The 18,158-nt window shown below is 48.1% G+C and overlaps 1 protein-coding gene across 6 annotated transcripts in view; it reads left to right on the top strand.

The window, feature by feature from the left end:
* Positions 1-18,158, top strand: part of ZNF536 (zinc finger protein 536) — a 449,051-nt gene that overhangs the window by 115,335 nt on the left and 315,558 nt on the right. For all 6 annotated transcript variants that reach the window (XM_070388022.1, XM_070388023.1, XM_070388024.1 and 3 more), the window contains one exon: positions 3,350-3,465. The gene's annotated coding sequence lies outside the window, so the exon portion shown is untranslated. The remainder of the gene's footprint in view (positions 1-3,349; positions 3,466-18,158) is intronic.

Here is an 18,158-nt window from a genome sequence, read left to right as displayed (position 1 = left end):
CACCTGGACACGAAGTATTTGGGGAAGGACCTGCCTCCACCAGATAAGTGAGGATTAGAAACCACTTTTCCATCAAGCTCTGAGTTGGTGTCGGAAATATAGATTAATTGCTTCCATGGCTTAAATGTGAACTTCTCTTGGTTTGTTGAGATGGTCATTTGCTCTTGGACTCAGCCTTCCTTATTTTACATGACTCCCAATGCATATACATGCCCTTTCTGCTTTCCAGACTGTGTTTTAAGTGTCTGGCTGCAAGGAAGGACGCTTTTGTTAAGTAGAGCATCGACCAGTACCAGTTGGCTCTAGATGGTGTGTTGAGCCTTAACTGCTCTATGAATACTTTCCTCTCTGATGGAAGGTGGCATGGGTGGGTGGCCAGTTGGAAACTCCTCCTACCCTCCTTTAGACTGTGTACTTAATTCCTGAGATACTCTCCTTCCCCCAGGTATTTACGAAGCCTCACCCCAAGAAGACAAGCTCAGGTGGTCAGTTTGACCTGCGTATCAGAACCCTGCCCATGTTGAATGTCAACTCATGACCAATCAAGAGTTCCTCCTGTACCTGGTCCCCTAGGTAACAGGAGCCTTCACTTGAGGAGGACCACAGGAAAGAGAAGGTCCACCTGCAGGTTCCTCCCATGCCTTTGTCTGCCATCCACCTCAGCCCTGGCGCCGCCCTCATCGTCCAAGCATCCTTTTGCGTATTGCTCTACTTGATTTAGAATACACAGCCATAAACACGCAGGACAGCCAGCAGCATGGCCGGATATAATATTAATTTCTTTTCTGGTTTATTTGTGAAGGAGTCAACCATATAAATCACCTTAAGCCACTAAGACAGAAAGTGAAATCGCATCTTCAAATGGAGAAGTGTAGTGTGTTACCATTAAAAACTAAGAAGAATTTGTGACCAATTTGAGGGTCTTAATGTGGGCATAGTTTTGTTAACATTGCTGTAGATTATGTGAAATGCTCAGAAAGTTTTTTTCCCCCTCCGTTTTAGTGAAAAGCATTGGGTACCTATCAGTGGCATATCGTTAGAAAGTCTGGTGTCTGCTGGACAGTCTCCTTGTAATGCCATTTTTCATGACTTGTTTAATTAACAACCATTTTTGACCTAGACTAGTTATAAAAGTGTTGCTATTCTCTCCTGCTAAATTATGTCTAATGAACATATTTGCATGTTATCAGATATAGCAATATATCATTTCAAATTTTGGCGTTTAAGCCTGCATCACTCAAAACAGCTTTTGTGGATTAGTAAGCAGGTGAAATCAAAAATCTCATTTCATATCTGACATTAATAACTTTCAGGGGGAATGAGCATTGGCATTTATGTCTGGACCAGAATCGAGCCCAATGTCCTAGAAACACAAGGGCAGCAGACAAACCTACTCACCAGATAGGAAAATAAATCATGCATAATGCAGAATTTCTACCTTACATGTTAATTAATGTGTGCAATCAATTACTGATGTTACAATATGAGAAAGAAACTGGTGGGGAATGGGGTAATAAAAAATACCTATAGATTTATCTGCTTCTTTTTTCTATTTAAACAAATAGTCTTCAAGCCTGTGAATGCTGTGTTGAGACATGCTCTGAATAATAAGCATCATAAAATCTAATCAGATTTATAAGAGGAATTGATTGTTGTGGCAGGAGGAGAGGGTGGAAAATAAGCTGAAATTTAAGTGTTAATTTTTATGCTAATCCACAGTGGCTTCATATGAAGCAATTTTGTTCTGTGCCACAAATATAAAATTGTCCCTTGCAGAGAAATGTCAGCTTGCTAGACCTGAAAGCAGTAATTTATTAGGTATGTTTCTATTAGTATGTGTCACAGTTGTTAGCAGGCTATACACACAATGGTGCTTCATACTTATCCTCCAAGTCTCAGAATGTTTCAGCTCAGTGGCTGGAACGTGGGGCATTAATACATTATCATATGCGGGGTGGTCTGTGCCCTGTGGACAAAAGGCTATTTAATACAATTTAATGTCATTCTGAGAAGAAGTGGAAAAATAAAGACGGGGAATAAAATGGCATCTGTGTGTTTCACAGTGCACTCATGCACAAACCCTCAGTTTAAGAGGGATGACATTTCTGCCAAGAAAAAGAATAAAACTGGGGCATTTTTTTTTTTTTTTATAACCTGTTCCCCACTGCAGTATTTTCTAAATGCTATTAAGTGATCGATTTACATGGCCCCGTGATGATGTCATCTATAAGAAGGGGAATGCAGATGACAGCAAAATAGTGACAGTGACCTTGTTTCAGAATCCTTGGAAGCCTGTCAGCTTTGCTTCCAGTATATGGTTTCAAAGAATGTACTTTTTGGACAATATCTAGTTACTGGGTAGTGAATTAATAGAGTTAAGGGTTCTGATGCAATTCACATATAGGTCAATTACATGCGCCAACATCTGCTCTGTCACTATCATTTGCATATAGCATTCATATGTTAATGATGCCTCTTTTTACTCAAGTAATATATTTAAAAAACAAGATTTGCATATCAGTTTGGATCAGTATATTACACGCGATGTATCATTTTCTCCGTCTTGTTATGATTTTAAGAACAATATCTTGAGTGATGGCTGCTATATTTGAGCACGGCTCTGATTTATACAAGAAACCCTTCAGTGGGAAAGCTTCCATTCTAAAGCTGCTTAGAGCCTTATAAATCAATAATGACGCAGATGGACTGGTGATAATCTATTTAGAATGCCTGATAGCAAATATTGTTGTACAGATGATTAGAGTGGTAACTGTTTTAGCAGAAAGCCTTTCTCCCTTTGTAAATGGTAAGTTTGAACAAAAAAGTGCTCACACATGGACTTCATGTCAGGAAATCTTCGTGCTGGGTCTGGATTGCAAAGGGGAAAACATGGGGGGAAGAACAAAGAGACTTCCCGCTCCTGCCAATATAATCATATCATTCCCTGTTTCTTTAACAAAACAGGACCTCTTAATGGAATTGTGTCTTCAGGTGTAAATAGCATTAAAAGCTGCTTCTCCTCTCCTCTTTGCCCTGATACAGCGCAAGGAGTGAGAAAATAAAGTGGAGGTTGTCAGAAGTGGCAGCTGCTTGGAATCCTGATAAATATAAGCTTTTATTGATCTGATGAAAATGAAAGATCCCAGTGCTAGGCAGTATTTAGCTTCTTGTCTACAGCACGTCACCGGTGGCCTTGCATTGGGATAGATTTTCATTCTCGTACACCGGATTTGATTTCATCTTTAACCTTTTCAGTTGAATTTCCTTGACCTCTGCATATTGCTGTGATTTGGTGAATTTGTTACATTTCACTTTACATCATTTCTTTCTATATTTCCTTTTGTGATAGGGAACTGGGACGCCCCTCTGGCAATCTGTCAGTGCCTGGATCAGCTGCATCCTTTCTGGGGTATTTTCTCACCAGACTGACAGTCCTTAAGACAAGTATGCAGTTAAGCTGCTAAGGTAAGTCTTACGATGTTGGAACTCTTTGCCCTGGACACACATCATTTCCTCCTGCTTTGTCGTGTTGACCTAACACAAATCCCAACCAAATGGCCCCTCTCCCTGTCCCTGGCCAGGGGCTTCCTCCCAGCCTCTGCCCCACCCAGGTAGGACTCCTCTACCTGCCCGTAGCTCTGGGAGAGCCATAACTGGCAGGACCACTCACCATTGGGGAGGGATTCCTTAGTGCATTGGGTGGGGAGGGGGAACAAAAGAATCATGAAAAAATGTTATTTTCTTCTCTGTGGCTTAACTCCTTTCTCAAGTTTTCTTCTGGGATAAATACGAGGCTTCAGTACGCAGTCCTGAGGTGCTGCTAACATATTCTGGTTCCAAGAAAGTGCTGCTGTTATTTTGAGTAGTTTTGATACAACCAAATCAAAGTGAAGATTTGAAATAGCTTTTCTGAAAGCCCAAGCTGAAGTCATAAATTATTCTGCACCATGATTCTTTCTGATAGTAAAACCATACCTCTTTGCCTGACATTGCTGAAATGTGGAAAAGTGAAAGTTAAAAATAAAATGAAACATTTAAATCTTGGCTGTTGAGAACCTCAGATAGACATCAAGGCCAGTCGATAAAGGCCCCTATCAATTAGGCTTCCATGGTTATCATCAGATTTGGTTTATTAGCAATTGCACAGGTGCAGAGTTCCGGTATTAAGATTGAGAAGGGCTAGGGAAAAATGTGGGGAAATACCGTAAAATGGGAAGTGAGGGGCTGGGGAGATAAGGTTGGCTCAGTGGCAGGGCCCGGGGCCATGGTGGTGCCATCACTTCATGGAATCTCGTAGGAGGAAGTATCTGTAGCCAAAGGGTTGGGAGTTTTCCCTTCTTTTTTTTTTTAACCCCCTTTCTTTGAGTTAGAAAGTGTTGATTTCACACTGTGGTGCGTGTTTTCCGTCAGCTTCTTGGTGGGTGTATTCCGTGTTAAGAAAAGGAGCAGCGAATACCGGCAGTTGTAGCTTCCCCCAGCGGACGGCAGGCAGGCAGGCGGGCAGCGGCTCCGCGACACTCTAGCACCCGGTCTGCTCTGGCGATGGAGGCGGCCGCGGGCTTCCCGAGCCTCCAGACTGAACTGTTTGGCTACTTCCCTCCTCAGCATAACGCAGGCAGAACAATTTTTGGTTTCATAGCTGTTTGGTTGGGAAAACAAGCCTGCGGTTGCCAGTAAGGTTTAGAATTTGCCTGCCAGATCAGGGAATGTCTGTGAAGACTATTTTCCCTCTTGGGAGGCAAAACACAGATGGGGGAGTTAGGAGTCTTACAATATTTAGCTGCTACATTGATGGTAGTGATTCTGCCGCCTGGATGCTCACAGTTTCTGAAGGCCCAGCTTAGGATCACTGCCAAGGGCCTCAGGTAGGGAAGGTGGTAGGTGGGGCTTCCCCCCCCCACCCCCAATCCTGCTGTGGTTGCTCTGGAACATTCCATGTCCTGTGGCTTTTGAGGTGGCAAGGAGGCACTGCCAGAATGCTGCCTTTTCCCCTTGACCCAGGCCAGGATGAGAAGGGGCACCCGAGGGCAGGAGCTGGACTGACTTGGGCTTCTGTGAATGAGCCATGCCATCCTGCACGTGGCCCCTGAGACCCTATAGAGTAGGCGGAGGCCCTGGGCTCACCAGGTTTCCTGCCACCAGGGCACAGGTTTTGAGAAGCTGATCGCTTGGTGTACTCTGGACCTCATAGAAGATGAAGAAAGATGATGTGCTATTCTTGGGATTGGTCATGAGCAGGTGGGGAGAGTTTCCTTCATGGAAAATGTACATCTTGTAATAATCTGGGGTCATGTGAACTGGAGTAGAGTTAGAATTTTGTCTCCAAGAGCAAATTCTGTGCTCCAGAGACCAAGAAAGGGGACAGGCTTTCAAAACAAGCAGAAGGCATGTGGGCATCTCCTTTCTTGCTTTTTGCTGATTCCTCAGCACACAGGATTCTCAGACCCTTGAGCCTGAAATTATGATGAGCCAGTTGAGAAATTTCTGGACTTCTGAAGGTACTTGTTGGGGGAAATCTTACTCCCATTCATCTCCACCAATGCCCTCCCCATACTTTGAAATAGACACTTGAATTTTTAAAGTCAAATACTATAAAAGTACAGCTTTGGGATGACCAAAGCACCATTACATAGAAACCCTAAGCAATTGGAGAAGGCAATGGCACCCCACTCCAGTACTCTTACCTGGAAAATCCCATGGATGGAGAAGCCTGATAGGCTGCAGTTCATGGAGTCCCTAAGAGTCGAACATGACTGAGCGACTTCACTTTCACTTTTCACTTTCATGCGTTGGGAAAGGAAATGGCAACCCACTCCATTGTTCTTGCCTGCAGAATCCCAGAGACGGAGGAGCCTGGTGGGCTGCAGTCTATGGGGTCGCACAGAGTCGGACACAACTGAAGCGACTTAGCAGCAGCAGCAGCTAAGCAATCTAATGCTAACTGAATCCCTCATACACATCAGAAAATGATTTACTGTCCTGCCACAACATGGCTTTCCAGAGCGATCCCAGCAAGGAATGGAGGCAGAGCCTGGTGGTGTGGCCGTCCAGCCTTCCACAGCTTTACCTTCAAAGACCCCATTCTCGGTCTTGAGGCCCAGCAACCTCTAGAAGGAATTGGCCCTCAGAGACCATAAGACCTTCTCTCCATCAGACACAGAGTGGCTCCTGCTGTCCCCGAGGCACATTTAGGACCCTGGACTCAGGGTCCTGTCCCGAGGCAGCTCCGTGTCCTGGTGCAGACGTGTGAGTCAACAGCCTTCCCGCAGCAGTAGTAATTACCTTAGTTAAATGCTGCAGGAGCGGTACTTTGGGAGCACAGAGGAGGGAGTGAATAATTGTAATTTCTGTGTGATAATGATGATAAGCCCTGCATATGTGTGTGGGGCTTTGCGTCGTGTTTGATCTTCACCGGGAGCTCTCCAGGCTCATGGAGGTAAGGATCCCTGCAAACTCCTCAGTATGCAGCGATGAGGTAGGAAAGAAAGATCCCAGTACTCTCATTTTGCCTGAGAGAAAAAGAAAATCAGAGATAATTTTAACTCCAGAGGGAAGGTAGAGTGAACTACAAGAGTTTCTTGGGGTTATCTTAATACTCATCAGTTCCATTGCAGGTAGATGATCTTATTGGTTCCATTTTCCAGATGTGGAAACTGAGGTCAGAGAAGTTGAGTGGCTTCCCCCAGGCCACGCAGCTGCTGGATGGCGAGGTGAAGGTTTGCTCGTGCTTCTTTCTGATCTCAGAACATGATCCCTTGGCTACAGAGCGGCCCTGGGTATAGTCTTGGACAAGACTGGGGCTAGGGCACAGTAAACAAGACAGCCATGGATAAGATGATGTCAGAGACTGATATGTGCCATGAGGAAATGACGTTTGGGGTGACACAGGGGGAGGGGGCGTGTCTGTACTTGGAGGGTGAGGGATGGCCCTCCTATGGAAGGCACGTTGGAAATGAGAGATCTGAAGGACATGGGGGAGCCAGCCAGTGCAGGTCTGGAGGAAGAGCATTCCTGGCAGGGGGAGCAGCACGTGCAAAGGTCCTGTGGTACGGAAGAAGCCAGTATGTGTGGGGGACAAAGTGGAGGCCATCGAGGCTGGAGGACATGAGCTCTGGGGAGAGGGTGGGTGGGTTGGAGGGCCTGGATAGACATGCCTTTGTAGACCATGACAAGGACTATTGCCTTTCTTTTACTTTTAAGCTGCTTTTAACCAAAGAGCATGTCTTGAGAAACCCCCCTTTCCAGGTGTGGGAATGCTCCTAGAGCCAGAATTCTGCGAGTGACTTGGACCAAGTCTTGGTGGGTTGTTTGCTGTGGCCTCAATTTTCTACCAAGAGGGATGTCCTTGTGACTAGTGTAAAACTGGGAGTCAGGAATTTCAGGAACCGTGGGTATAGGAAAAGTGGCCAGTTGCATGGGGGTCACTGTGATTCATGACAGTGCCTTTGGCTCCTCTTCTGGGCTTCCTAGGTGGCTCAGTGGTAAAGAATCTGCCTGCAATGCAGGAGATGCACATTCAGTACCTGGGTTGGGAAGATCCACTGGAGAAGGAAATGGCAACCCACTCCAGTATTCTTGCCTGGGGAATCCCATGGACAGAGGAGCCTGGTGGGCTACAGTCCATGGGGTCAAGAAAGAGTCAGACACAACTGAGTGACTAAACAACAACTGGACCCAGCTGAGCCTCCACAGCTGTGGGCTCGGGCAGATGCAAGTGGAAGCCTTTAGGGCTCCCTTTGATCAGGTTTGCCTGTCTGTGCAGGCCTCAGGGAAGTGTAAACATGCTCCATTCACTACCAGGAAGTGTTAACTCCAAACTGATAGCGATCACTTCTTTGTCAGTGCTGATTTGTGGGTCATCTAATAACGTGTTGAATGAGTTTGAAGATTCTTGGTGGTTATGGTTTAGGCATCTTTTCCCTTGGGTAGTACAGGTGCTATTGTTAAACAGGACTCTGTTTAACAGAAATTCTAGGTAACTCCTAGATCCATAGACCCCTAGGGCTAGCAGAAACTGTTGCTATCAAACGTACCTTTATTTTCTGGGTGAAGGGACTGGGGTCTAGAGAGGGCAAGGGATTTGCTCAAGACCACACAGCGAGCCATGGGCAGAGTCATTCTCACCTGGGCACAAAAGGCCATCCCTCAGGCAGTTCCAGACAGCTCCAGGGACCTTCTTGGCTGAAAGAAGGCACCAGCAGGGGGAAGGGCTGGTGTCCTGGTCACCTTGGGAGCTTGCACAGCTCCCAGGACAGTCCTGGCATGCTGCGAGTGGTCTGCAGTCATTCACTGATGTATCGATGGACTAACCCCTCACCTCTGCATATTGTATTTATTAGAATTTCTTGCACCTTGGTTTCAGCAAACTCAATATATAGCAAATGCACATTTCTTTCCAAATTTTCTGGAATGCAGGGATTGCAAAGCCCAAGGCCTGCCTAGTATGATTTATGTCAACACCCAGGACACAACGAGGCCAGGACTCTGGTTATGAGTTCCTTATACCTGCACAGGTAACTTGAAGGTGCCCTGCAGGTATTCCAGTAGGCTTGTTTTAGGGATACAAGATGCTTAGGGTTTTGGACAAAGGTGGTCAGTGCTGAAGGCAGCCTGGCCAGGGGAGAGCTTGGATTCTGCCCCAGAGTGTGTTGTCAGAAGGCACCTAGACAGGTTTTGGCCCAGCCTGGGCGTCTCTCTCTAGGGAGTTCTCCTAAACCCCACTTCAGGGTCCAGGTGGGAAATGCAGGAAGCTGGATGTGTGCCGAGTGGGTGGGGGAGAGCTGATCCCATTGCAGGGGGCCACTCAACTCTCATCAGCTGCACTTGGAAATGTGGGCTGAATTTTCCCAGGTCTTCATAGTTCTTAAGGAAAAAAGTTTAAAAAAACGAGTTCTTTTCCTCCAATGTTGGCAACTTATCAAACACAAGTGTTTCTGTGGACCAAGCAGAGCTCTGCTGAGCACAGGCTCATACATACAGCGGGCATGCGATGAGACCCGGCCAGGGCTGACCTGAGCTGCCCGCAGCCCAGCCCAGCCTCCAGAAGCACAGGCAGTGGGAAAGGAAGGTGACATTTTCAGCGCCATTCTCTCCCTGCAGAGAGGCCTGGGAGGTCCCTGGTTACATGGGGTGGGCTGATGCCGGCAAGAGGTGCAGCAGTGGGAACACCCACCTTCCTGGAAAGGTGGTCAGGATCCCCTTCTGCAGGCCTCCCCATCCCACCTCACTCTGTGTCTCCCCAACACCTGAGTTATAGGGTACCTACCCGTGTCTGATATGGGGACAGGGTGATGCATGGCGTGGGATTCTGCCCCCAGGGAGCGGGTGATAGGATAACCCCTCCTCATGCCAGTTGTGGGGCTGCGTGGGCACACGCCGTGGCTCCCTCAGAGTCCCGACTTAGTCCTCGTGCATAGCCGATCCACTCACTCTGCTCACCTGTGTTTGAAATGGGGTGGTCCTGACGCTTCACCTAGCTGACCGGAAACTCTGGCTGCCACTGGACATGGGTGGCCTGTGTTGACCTTGGGAAGAAGTGCAAGAAGATTCTTTTATCCTGAGAGGCCACCTGGTGTGGGAGAGACATGGCAAGGCTACTCGGCCCGCCCAGTGCCTGTCCGGGTCCCTGACTCTGCTCTATCCTGCAAAGGTGGCCCAGGTCCTCAGCTCCCCTGAGAGGCTGGCGGGTGGGCCAGCATCCCCGGCGATAGGGGAAGATCCCGTACATCTGCCTGTGGTGGTTCCATCAGGACGCTCTGCATCAGGACTGTCTGTGTGCTGGGAAGGGGTCGCTGGTCTCCGGACCTCACTTCCTGTTGGCCCCTGCCTGGCTCCCACTCATCCTTGTACACTCCCTTCACTCGTCCACATGCAACATGGAGTTTCTGTGTGTGTAATATTATTTGTTTTTATTTCTGTAATCCCTTTATTGTTTGCACAACTGCTGTCAGACTGTTGCCTGAAAGTATCACAGGATAATTGCAGAACGCCTGCATAAGTAATTTCTTATGAAATCGGGCCTTGTCTGCATATAAAATTGTTTGTCGTTGCCGCATACATGGACTTCATTATATCCAGGCTGTTTACCGGGCTCGCACCTTCCCCACAGGCCACGGCAACGAGAGGGCCTGACACTGGGAAATAATGAAATACTATCGTTATTCTCTTTGGTCATATGACATTGCTGACATATGACAGTCGGTCCGAGGTGGTCATGGTCAGAGAGAGCCTGGCCCTGGAAGGTGAAGGGGACCCGGGTCTGGCTTTCCCCGGGCGGCTGCTGGGGAGGCCAGTGGCTAATCCGTCTGAGCCAGGCATTTCTTCCGACCACATTTCTGTGATATTAATGGTGTGTGGTAGTGAAAGAAATGTGTTTTATTCTCGAGTCTAACCCTGCTGTTATCAAAGTAACTTCCAGCTTATTAGCGACAAAGGACTTTTCTCCTCTCTGCTGCCCTGTTCGCCAGGGCTTCCTGAATTAAACTGCTGTTTCCTGTCCTTTATATGCATGACCACATCTGGGGAGCCTGCTCACAGCCCCGCTGCTTAATAACAATCACCTTCCCTTTCAGTCTCTGTTGATTGTTTCTAATTCACTCTGACAGATAGTGCCTGACAACTTGCCGGCTTTTCCCTCCCTCCGTGACCTGAAGTTACTCACAGCACTTATATAGTCTGTCATTTTTAATATTTGATTTCATTTTAAGTTATGTGTTTTACTGAGAAGATGAAACCAAAAAAAGGGGACTTGTAATGGAACATAAATTTAACCCTTCTTGCCATCCGGCAGCAGCCTGAGCCGCCTCCCTGGTGTCTGGGTGACGTTTCCCCTTGCTTCTGATTTTCCTGCTGCTGATGGGTTTTCTTTTCTTCTTTCTCCCTCCCTCTCTCTTTCTTTCTTTCTTTCATATCTGAAAACAAAAGCTTCATGTCGTATTCTTTCCCTCTAATGGCGCTTGATTAGTTTATGGAACTAATAATGGCATTTTCTGCTCTGCAGCCAGGTTACAATGGAAAGACCTTTGGGGGGGTTTTCCTCTGGGAGGAGGGAGTCAGGGGAGAGGCCTAGTGAAGTCAAAATGACCGGTGTCAATTAAGGTTCAGAACGTGATTTTGATCTTTCTTTCCGGATTTCTTCTTTTTGTGCCAGCTCGTGGGACAAAGAAGGGCTGCTCTCCCTGGGTTTGGGACGAGCCCTTGGAGTGAGCCCTTCCCCAGAGTGGGGACCAGGCTGAGGCTGGCCACGCATCCCCTTCTGCCTCTTCCCTCTGAATCTGCCCGGCGAGTGGCCTTGCAGGGCAGGCGTCCTCGTGGGGGGCGGGCGGCCCACGTCACCTCAGGGTCCACTCTGCCATGACTTGGCCTTTGTTTGCCACCAGACAAAGCCTCCTGTGTCCCTCTTGGCCCTTCAGAGGTTGAGAGCTGTGAGGCTGTGCATTAGGTCAGCTTTGCAAATAGACACCACAAAAGTTAAAAAAAAAAAAAGTGGCATGTTAACCCAATGTGCCTCGCTTGTTTCTGCTGGCCTTCTGTGGACGTTGGTCTGTCCCACACGGTGTGGCTTGGGCGGCTGAAGAAGCGCAGTAAGAGGGATCTGGGTTGGGGCTCAGTTCAGAAAAGTTCAAGTTCACTGTCGTCCATACTGGTCTCCCCTTGACCACAGCGCATCCCAGGTATGTGAGCTGCCAAGCTCAGGAGGGCCCTGGAGCTAAGTGTTCTCTGACTCCTGCGGAGCAGAGGGGTGCCTGTCCTAGAAGCCAGGCAGGCAGGTATCCAGGGCGCTCTTGTAAAGGCGGTCTGCACGGAGTACTGTGCTTGGCCCAGGGAAGCACAGAGACTCCAGGCAGGCCCAGATCTACTGCCCACGGGAAGATGTTCCAGCTGCTTCCCTGCTGCTTCTGAGTCCAGGCCTGCAGACTGAGGTCCTGGGTGGGCTGGCCATGCCCATCTTGTCCCGGCTACTCCAGGACTCTTTCAGTGGGAAGTTTTCTTCACCAAGCCTGCCCTTTCTAGAACCTGGGTTCTCTCTCCCTCTCTCTGAGCACTGCGGTAAACTGAGGAAAAGGCCACTTTCTAAGGGGGACGTTTTTCCTTTCTGTAGTCCCATCACTGGTTCCTTTTCTTCCTTCTGAAAAGGGTGAAAAAAGTCGAGAATAGTTATTTATTTTGATGGTTTTGCAGTGTTGCTTGTATTGTCTTTGTTTTGAGGTACTCTGATTAAAATTAAAAAGGAAGATTCCGCACAAAAAAAGTAGAATGAACACAAACCTTTTAACTTTACGTAAGAATTAAATATCTGTATACGTAATGGTGTGTTATCAGTAAGAAAGGGACAAAAAATGAATTTTCTCTTTCACTGACCCAGATGGTCTTTATGTGCGAGGTACAGACCATGTGGTAGAGAAAGCGGGGGTGGTGGAAAGTCTTGTTTTTCCTTCTGTATCTCCCCGTATTTGTAACCTATGGGGGAGACCAGGCATATGTGTGTGTGTGTATGTGTATTTGTGCATGTGTGTGTGTGTGTGTGCCATCAATTGTCACGCAGTGGTGCTGGCTCTCATAGTCTGCGATGATCTTCACAACGGCTCCATCTTAGTGAAGTTGGGCTAAAAGGATCCAGGGCCTTGAAGAAAGATACACAGGCCAAGAGCCACTGCCCTTTCTGCTTTTAGGAGGGCAGTTGAAATAGAATTTTAAAATAAGTTCTGTATTTGAGGTTTAACCTTCAGCAAGGCCAAATTATGCTTTCATTCCCCTTAAAATGTACTCTTTGGCCATTATTGGTTCTTGTTTTAGAGTCAGAGAGAAATAGGGGGGTTGAAATCAACTAAAAACTTGGTTTGGTCTTGGTGCCTCCACAGGCCATCTATTACCTGGTGAGGTTGGGGCTGCGGTGGAGGAGAATCCTTCAGAGTCCAGCTTTTCTGGGAAGCTGGCCTGTGGGCAGGTGTGCATTTGGGCCTGGAGGGTCCTCAAGCTCACTGCTTCCCCAGGAGGCAGCTCTGTTCAGGGCTGCAAGTTAGCAGGGCTTCAAGGCCCATCCCCGAGAATTCACTCACACTGGTCCTAAAGGGAGGTAAGGAGTGTGATCCTTCATTACAGTCAACAGAATGCAAGAGCCCTGCCACCATCCTAAGCAACCCGTGGGTACAAATACAGAGCAGAGAGGTTGCACAGGGTGCCAGTCACGAAGGGCATGTGGCTTGGGCCACCACAGAGATTCAAGAGAGAGCCGTGCATACAGACTTGGGGAGGGACCAGTTGATCAGAGCAATAGGAATAAGATGCTGACCAGCGATAAGGGAGCTAATGATGGTTGTGGGCCTTCTCTGTGCTCAGCACTGCAGATCATTTTAGGAAAGGAAAACCAAACCCTTCTTGTGGCTCAGGAGGAACTTCATGGAGAAGTTGGCACTTCTTGGGGACCAGGAAGATTTTCATAAGCTGAGGCGAGGGGAAGACCAGAGAGAAGTTATTTGCAGACGGTGGGGACTTGCCAGATGCATTTGGGCCTGGGGGGAGGGGCGTATCTGGAGGGGCTAAGGTGCCCATTCCAGGTGTGGGGCAGGAAAGGGGGAGATGTGGGAAAACTGGGGGTGGGCTTGGTGTTGGGGTGACAAATAGCTCCGTTTTGTTGGGACTTGGGATGTAAGTCAGTGTGAGTGAAGGTGTGAGTCAGAGCTCAATGTGAAGGATGCCTGCCGGGTAAGAGTATTCACGATGAGCCGGGACACAGTGCAGAAATGAGCGTGGGGAAGACCATGTACACTATGACACTGACCTGGGGCAGTGGGCACGGGAGTAGGCAGGGAGACTAGAACTGGACGCTGCCCTTCTCTTAGTTGGGGCTCACAGTGTCCTCAGAGAGGGAGGCACCCCAGTGACAGCTCTGGGTGGGTGTCCAGGCTGCCTGGCCCGCTCTAGTGCTCAGCTATAGGTGCGTTGCTCACATCTCAAGCCAGAGCTGAGAACTGTGCACAGCACGTTGGCCTTTAAAAGAATAATAAAAAAGGGATTGCCCTTTAACCTACCCCCCTCCCCCCCCACACACTTTGTATTCGTCAGGGTCATCCTCATTTTTCTTTTCATATGTATACAAAAGATGTACTTTGGGTGACACAAGGGTATATGCCAATGTCGAGAGCAGATGAGAACAATGGAACAATTAGCAGATTCATCAGTTCTTCTGCTTATACTTCAATTCCAAGAGTGAAATGTTAGTTTGTTCAACTCTCTGCTTTACGCCTTGATCACAGTGTGAAAGTGTTGACTAAGCTTAGCTTCCTGGTCGGAGGGTCGAGACCCATGGCTTTTAAACATGCTTATATGAAATCCAAACATTCATGGCCACTGGTGATCTTGAAATCAAGGCACAACTTATAAAATGAACACATAATTATCTTGTTTATTCAGGGTATAAATAGAGTTCATGCATTTAAAAATTTTTCTTCCTGATAAGGACTTTAGCCAGCATTTGGTCTTTAGATAGCCTGTCTCCCTGGCGAGCTCTCTCTCTCCCTCCCTGCCCTCTTCTTTTTTCCCTCCCTGCCCCCTCCCTACCCTTCTCCCTCTGTTTCCCCCTCCCCTCCATCCCTCCCTCTCTCTCCCCTGCCCTCCTTTCTCTCTTTCGCCTGCTTCCTTCCCCTCCTTTCCTCCTTCTCTTTCTCCTTCAGAAGGGGGTGACTTATTGGAGCTGCTGTGGCTGCCCCTGACAGAGGCAGGGCCATGATTTCTTTCTGGAGTCCCTCCTGCTTCCCTCACAGCTTTTGGCAGAGCAGGGATGGGTGCCCAGGGCCGGCCTGGTGTGCTTGGGTACATCCTTACCACTTCCACAAATCCAAGGAAGGGCCGTGAAGCCCACACCTGCCTCTGACAGCCCAGCTGGGGACCAGCTCCAGGGAGCAAGGCTGCCTGTGAATGAAACCTTCCCAGACCCTCCCTGGTGGGGGGTGGGGGAGCACAGTTTATGCTCAGAATGACTCCTTGGTTCTAAGTCTGTCACTTTCATCATGCACACACCTCCTTTTTCGATTTTTACCATACCGAGGACCACATACTCCTAGACTTAATTTTTTTTTGACACACTTCTTTTAATTAAATATATTTAGCTCTGTCCTAAATAATAATCTCTATGAAATCTCTGGTCTAATGTGTCCATTATATGTTTTCTCATATCAAATAATAAAATAATTATTTAAGTATTAATTGTTTTTGAAAGAGCAGGGCTTTTTTTGGTTATCACTTAAAATCATCTTGCACGTCGGCGAGCAAGCCTTGGGATCAGCGAGTCGCCCTGTTGGAAGGTTTACATCCAGCCACGTTCCTAGGATTCAGTTCAAGTTACTCGATGAAGCCACTGTCTTCCCAGTTCCCAGCCCCTCCAGCAAGTCCTCCTGACTCCTCTTTCTCATGACCGTGCCCTCAGAATCCCTGATTGTCATTTACATATGTGCTGGTGACATCTGACAATGTTGTGGCAGTTGTTGGGCCATGCTTTCTGACTTTTTGAAGGCCAAAGAGTCTCATCAACTGAGCTAGCTGTCTTCCAGTTTGTCAGTTTAGTCTGTTTATCTGTGGATGTGTGTATCTCTCTACCTATCCATCCATCCATCCATCCTATCCACTGTCCCTCTCTATATCTGTGTATCTATCACCTCTGATCTATCAATTGATCCATTCATCTATCTATCCACTTCTCTTCTAATCCACCTCCCACTTTCTTTCATCCTCGTTGATGAGCCAGGCACTAATTTAGGCGCTGGGAATATAGCAAAGAACAAAACCAAGTCCCTGGCCTCATGAAGCTGATATTCTAGTTGGAGAAGGCAGATGATAAACAAATAGATGAAGAAACCAGAAGCTGATCTGTAGGGACAAGTGCCACACAGAGTCCTGAAACAGGGGGATATGAAGCAAAGAGACCAGGACAAGCTGAGGCTGAGGGGTCAGGGGGGGACCCCTCTGGCATGGCGACGTTGGGTCCAGGCTCTGAAGGGCAAGGCAGAGGGCAGAGCTCATGTAAAGGCTGTGAGGCAGGGGCAGGCTTGATGCCTGAGGGAAGGGAGGAAATTCAGATAGAAGGAAGCAACTGTATTTGATTCCAACTTTGATAAGTTTTTCATGTCTCACTCCCTAGGGGCTATAGTCCCTTTTCTATGTCCCTCAGCTCTGAAAGCCCTCGTGTCAAATCCCTTCTGTTGGGAGCTTTGGAAGCAATGCCATATTGTCCCCTGCAGGCTTGGAGGGCTGGAGGGGAGAACACCATGATGAGGCGCCCGCTGACATGCTAATATTTCATTTTAATCTTGAGTGCCAGGTTACTTTCCAAATGAAGTGTCTCAGGCAAAGCTCTAACTTACATGAAATAAAAGAGTTTAATGCTAATTAAATATCATCTGACTACTGAAGCCATATTTATTGATGGTCTAAAAGAACATCATCCAGGTGGGTGGACTGGGAACATGCCTCTGATAGAAATGCACCTTCGAGTCCTGGGACTCTTGCCTTTCAGGCTCACACACCCCATGCCTGGCAAAGCGTGTGGGGCTGGGACCCCGGAGAAGCCCCTGCAGCTTTCTCTGCTGGGTACAGAGATCAGTGACTTTAATGTGGATTTGGTTCAGGAGGTCTGGGGCCGGGGGACCAAGCTGCTCGTTTTTAACCAGGTCCCAGGAAGTGCTGATGATGCTGGTCCAGCTGCACAGTGAGTAGGAGCGTCTAGAACAGACCAGGGTAGCTGGCTCTGACCCAGGCTCCTGCACCACTGCTCACAGGCAGTAACAGCCCTGTGGGCAGTCTTTCTGCCCCCCACCCACACCCCCCCTCCATCTCTCCCTCCTCCTGTCTTTAGCCCAGACCTTCCTTGTCCTCCTGCCTGTCCCAGCCTCATTGTCATTCTCCCCAGGGCAAGAATGGGGTGATTCCTTCTTGTTGTAAAAGTCTTCATGCAGGGTCTGGCCCAGTTTTCCACCGTTTGCTTAGTCTTTGGTTACCTGATCTTGGCTCCTGATTGTCTCACCCAGACTTGTAAGAGTTTGGGGCAGCTTATGGGCAGAGCCTCTGTTCTAGTCCCCTGCTTCAGTGCCTCTGGGATTGGCTTGTTCTTCTCCTGATGGCAGGGAGAAGGGTGTACTTCCTGGCCCTCTGCAAACGGGGACTCACATAGGGCAGAACTGGCCTCAGCAGCCATGTTTTGGTGAGACTGGTGGACAGGGCCTGGAACGTGAGGTCACATTCTCCTGTCTGCCTTCCAGCTTCACTTAGGGGAGGCTTCTCTGGATTGTGTCTTCCTGCTTCTCTCATCAGCAGCCTTTGGATGCTGGGTGTAGAGCTAGCTAGGGATGCCTAGCTCTAGTGCTGCTGGGGTGAGAGCATTCCCATCGATGAACATGGGGTGACCACTTGGAGAGGCACACTAGGGTGGTTGTCCATGACAATGGGACCTGTGTTGCTAGACCTTTGCATTTTTCTAAAGAGGTCAGAAATCTGGATTTCCGTATGAAACTCAGCCAGTTTTTACAAGTTTAAAACCCTTACTTGATTTTCTTAAGTCATCATGTAAGCCAAACTGAGCATATGTGTCCCTGGATTTTAGCAAGGAGTCCTCAGAATGCAGTCAGCGTCTGGTGGTCACCAGCTCTGGGGGTGATTCCACGGATCCTGCTGGGAGAAGCCAGAGGATCTGAAAGAGGCGGCCTGGTTGAAGCTGGCTCCTCAGCAACTCACCTTGCCTGGGGAAGGGGAGTCGGGTGGAAAGGGCTCTGAAGACTCAGAAATCCATTCTGCAAGAGTGGCCCTGATGCGGCTTTCAGGCCTCGGGAAAACTCATTCTTCCATATCAGCTTGTCTGCCTCCACCTATAATTAGCATCTGAAATTTCTAAATGAACTGCCTAATCAAGTAAATTTAGCAAACTTATTGTGAAGTGCTACCAAATCCTCTCCTTCCAACTGTCCACATGACGCCCGCACCACCTTGCTTGCCTGTGCCGCTTGCTACTGAAGCCGTTTACGCGTGCAGTCTGGCAGCCCCGCAGACAGTCCATTTATGTGACCTGTAATGAGTTTATTAGTGTTTCACTGCCTTGTTGCTATTAAGTTTTATCAGTTTCAGCTTCCAGAGCACAAGGTTAAATTTTCAATAGAGTTTTCGCAAAGTTT

Source organism: Bos mutus, chromosome 18 (assembly GCF_027580195.1).
Source record: "Bos mutus isolate GX-2022 chromosome 18, NWIPB_WYAK_1.1, whole genome shotgun sequence".
Classification (NCBI taxonomy): domain Eukaryota; kingdom Metazoa; phylum Chordata; class Mammalia; order Artiodactyla; family Bovidae; genus Bos; species Bos mutus.
This window is presented reverse-complemented; position numbering and strand designations above follow the sequence as displayed.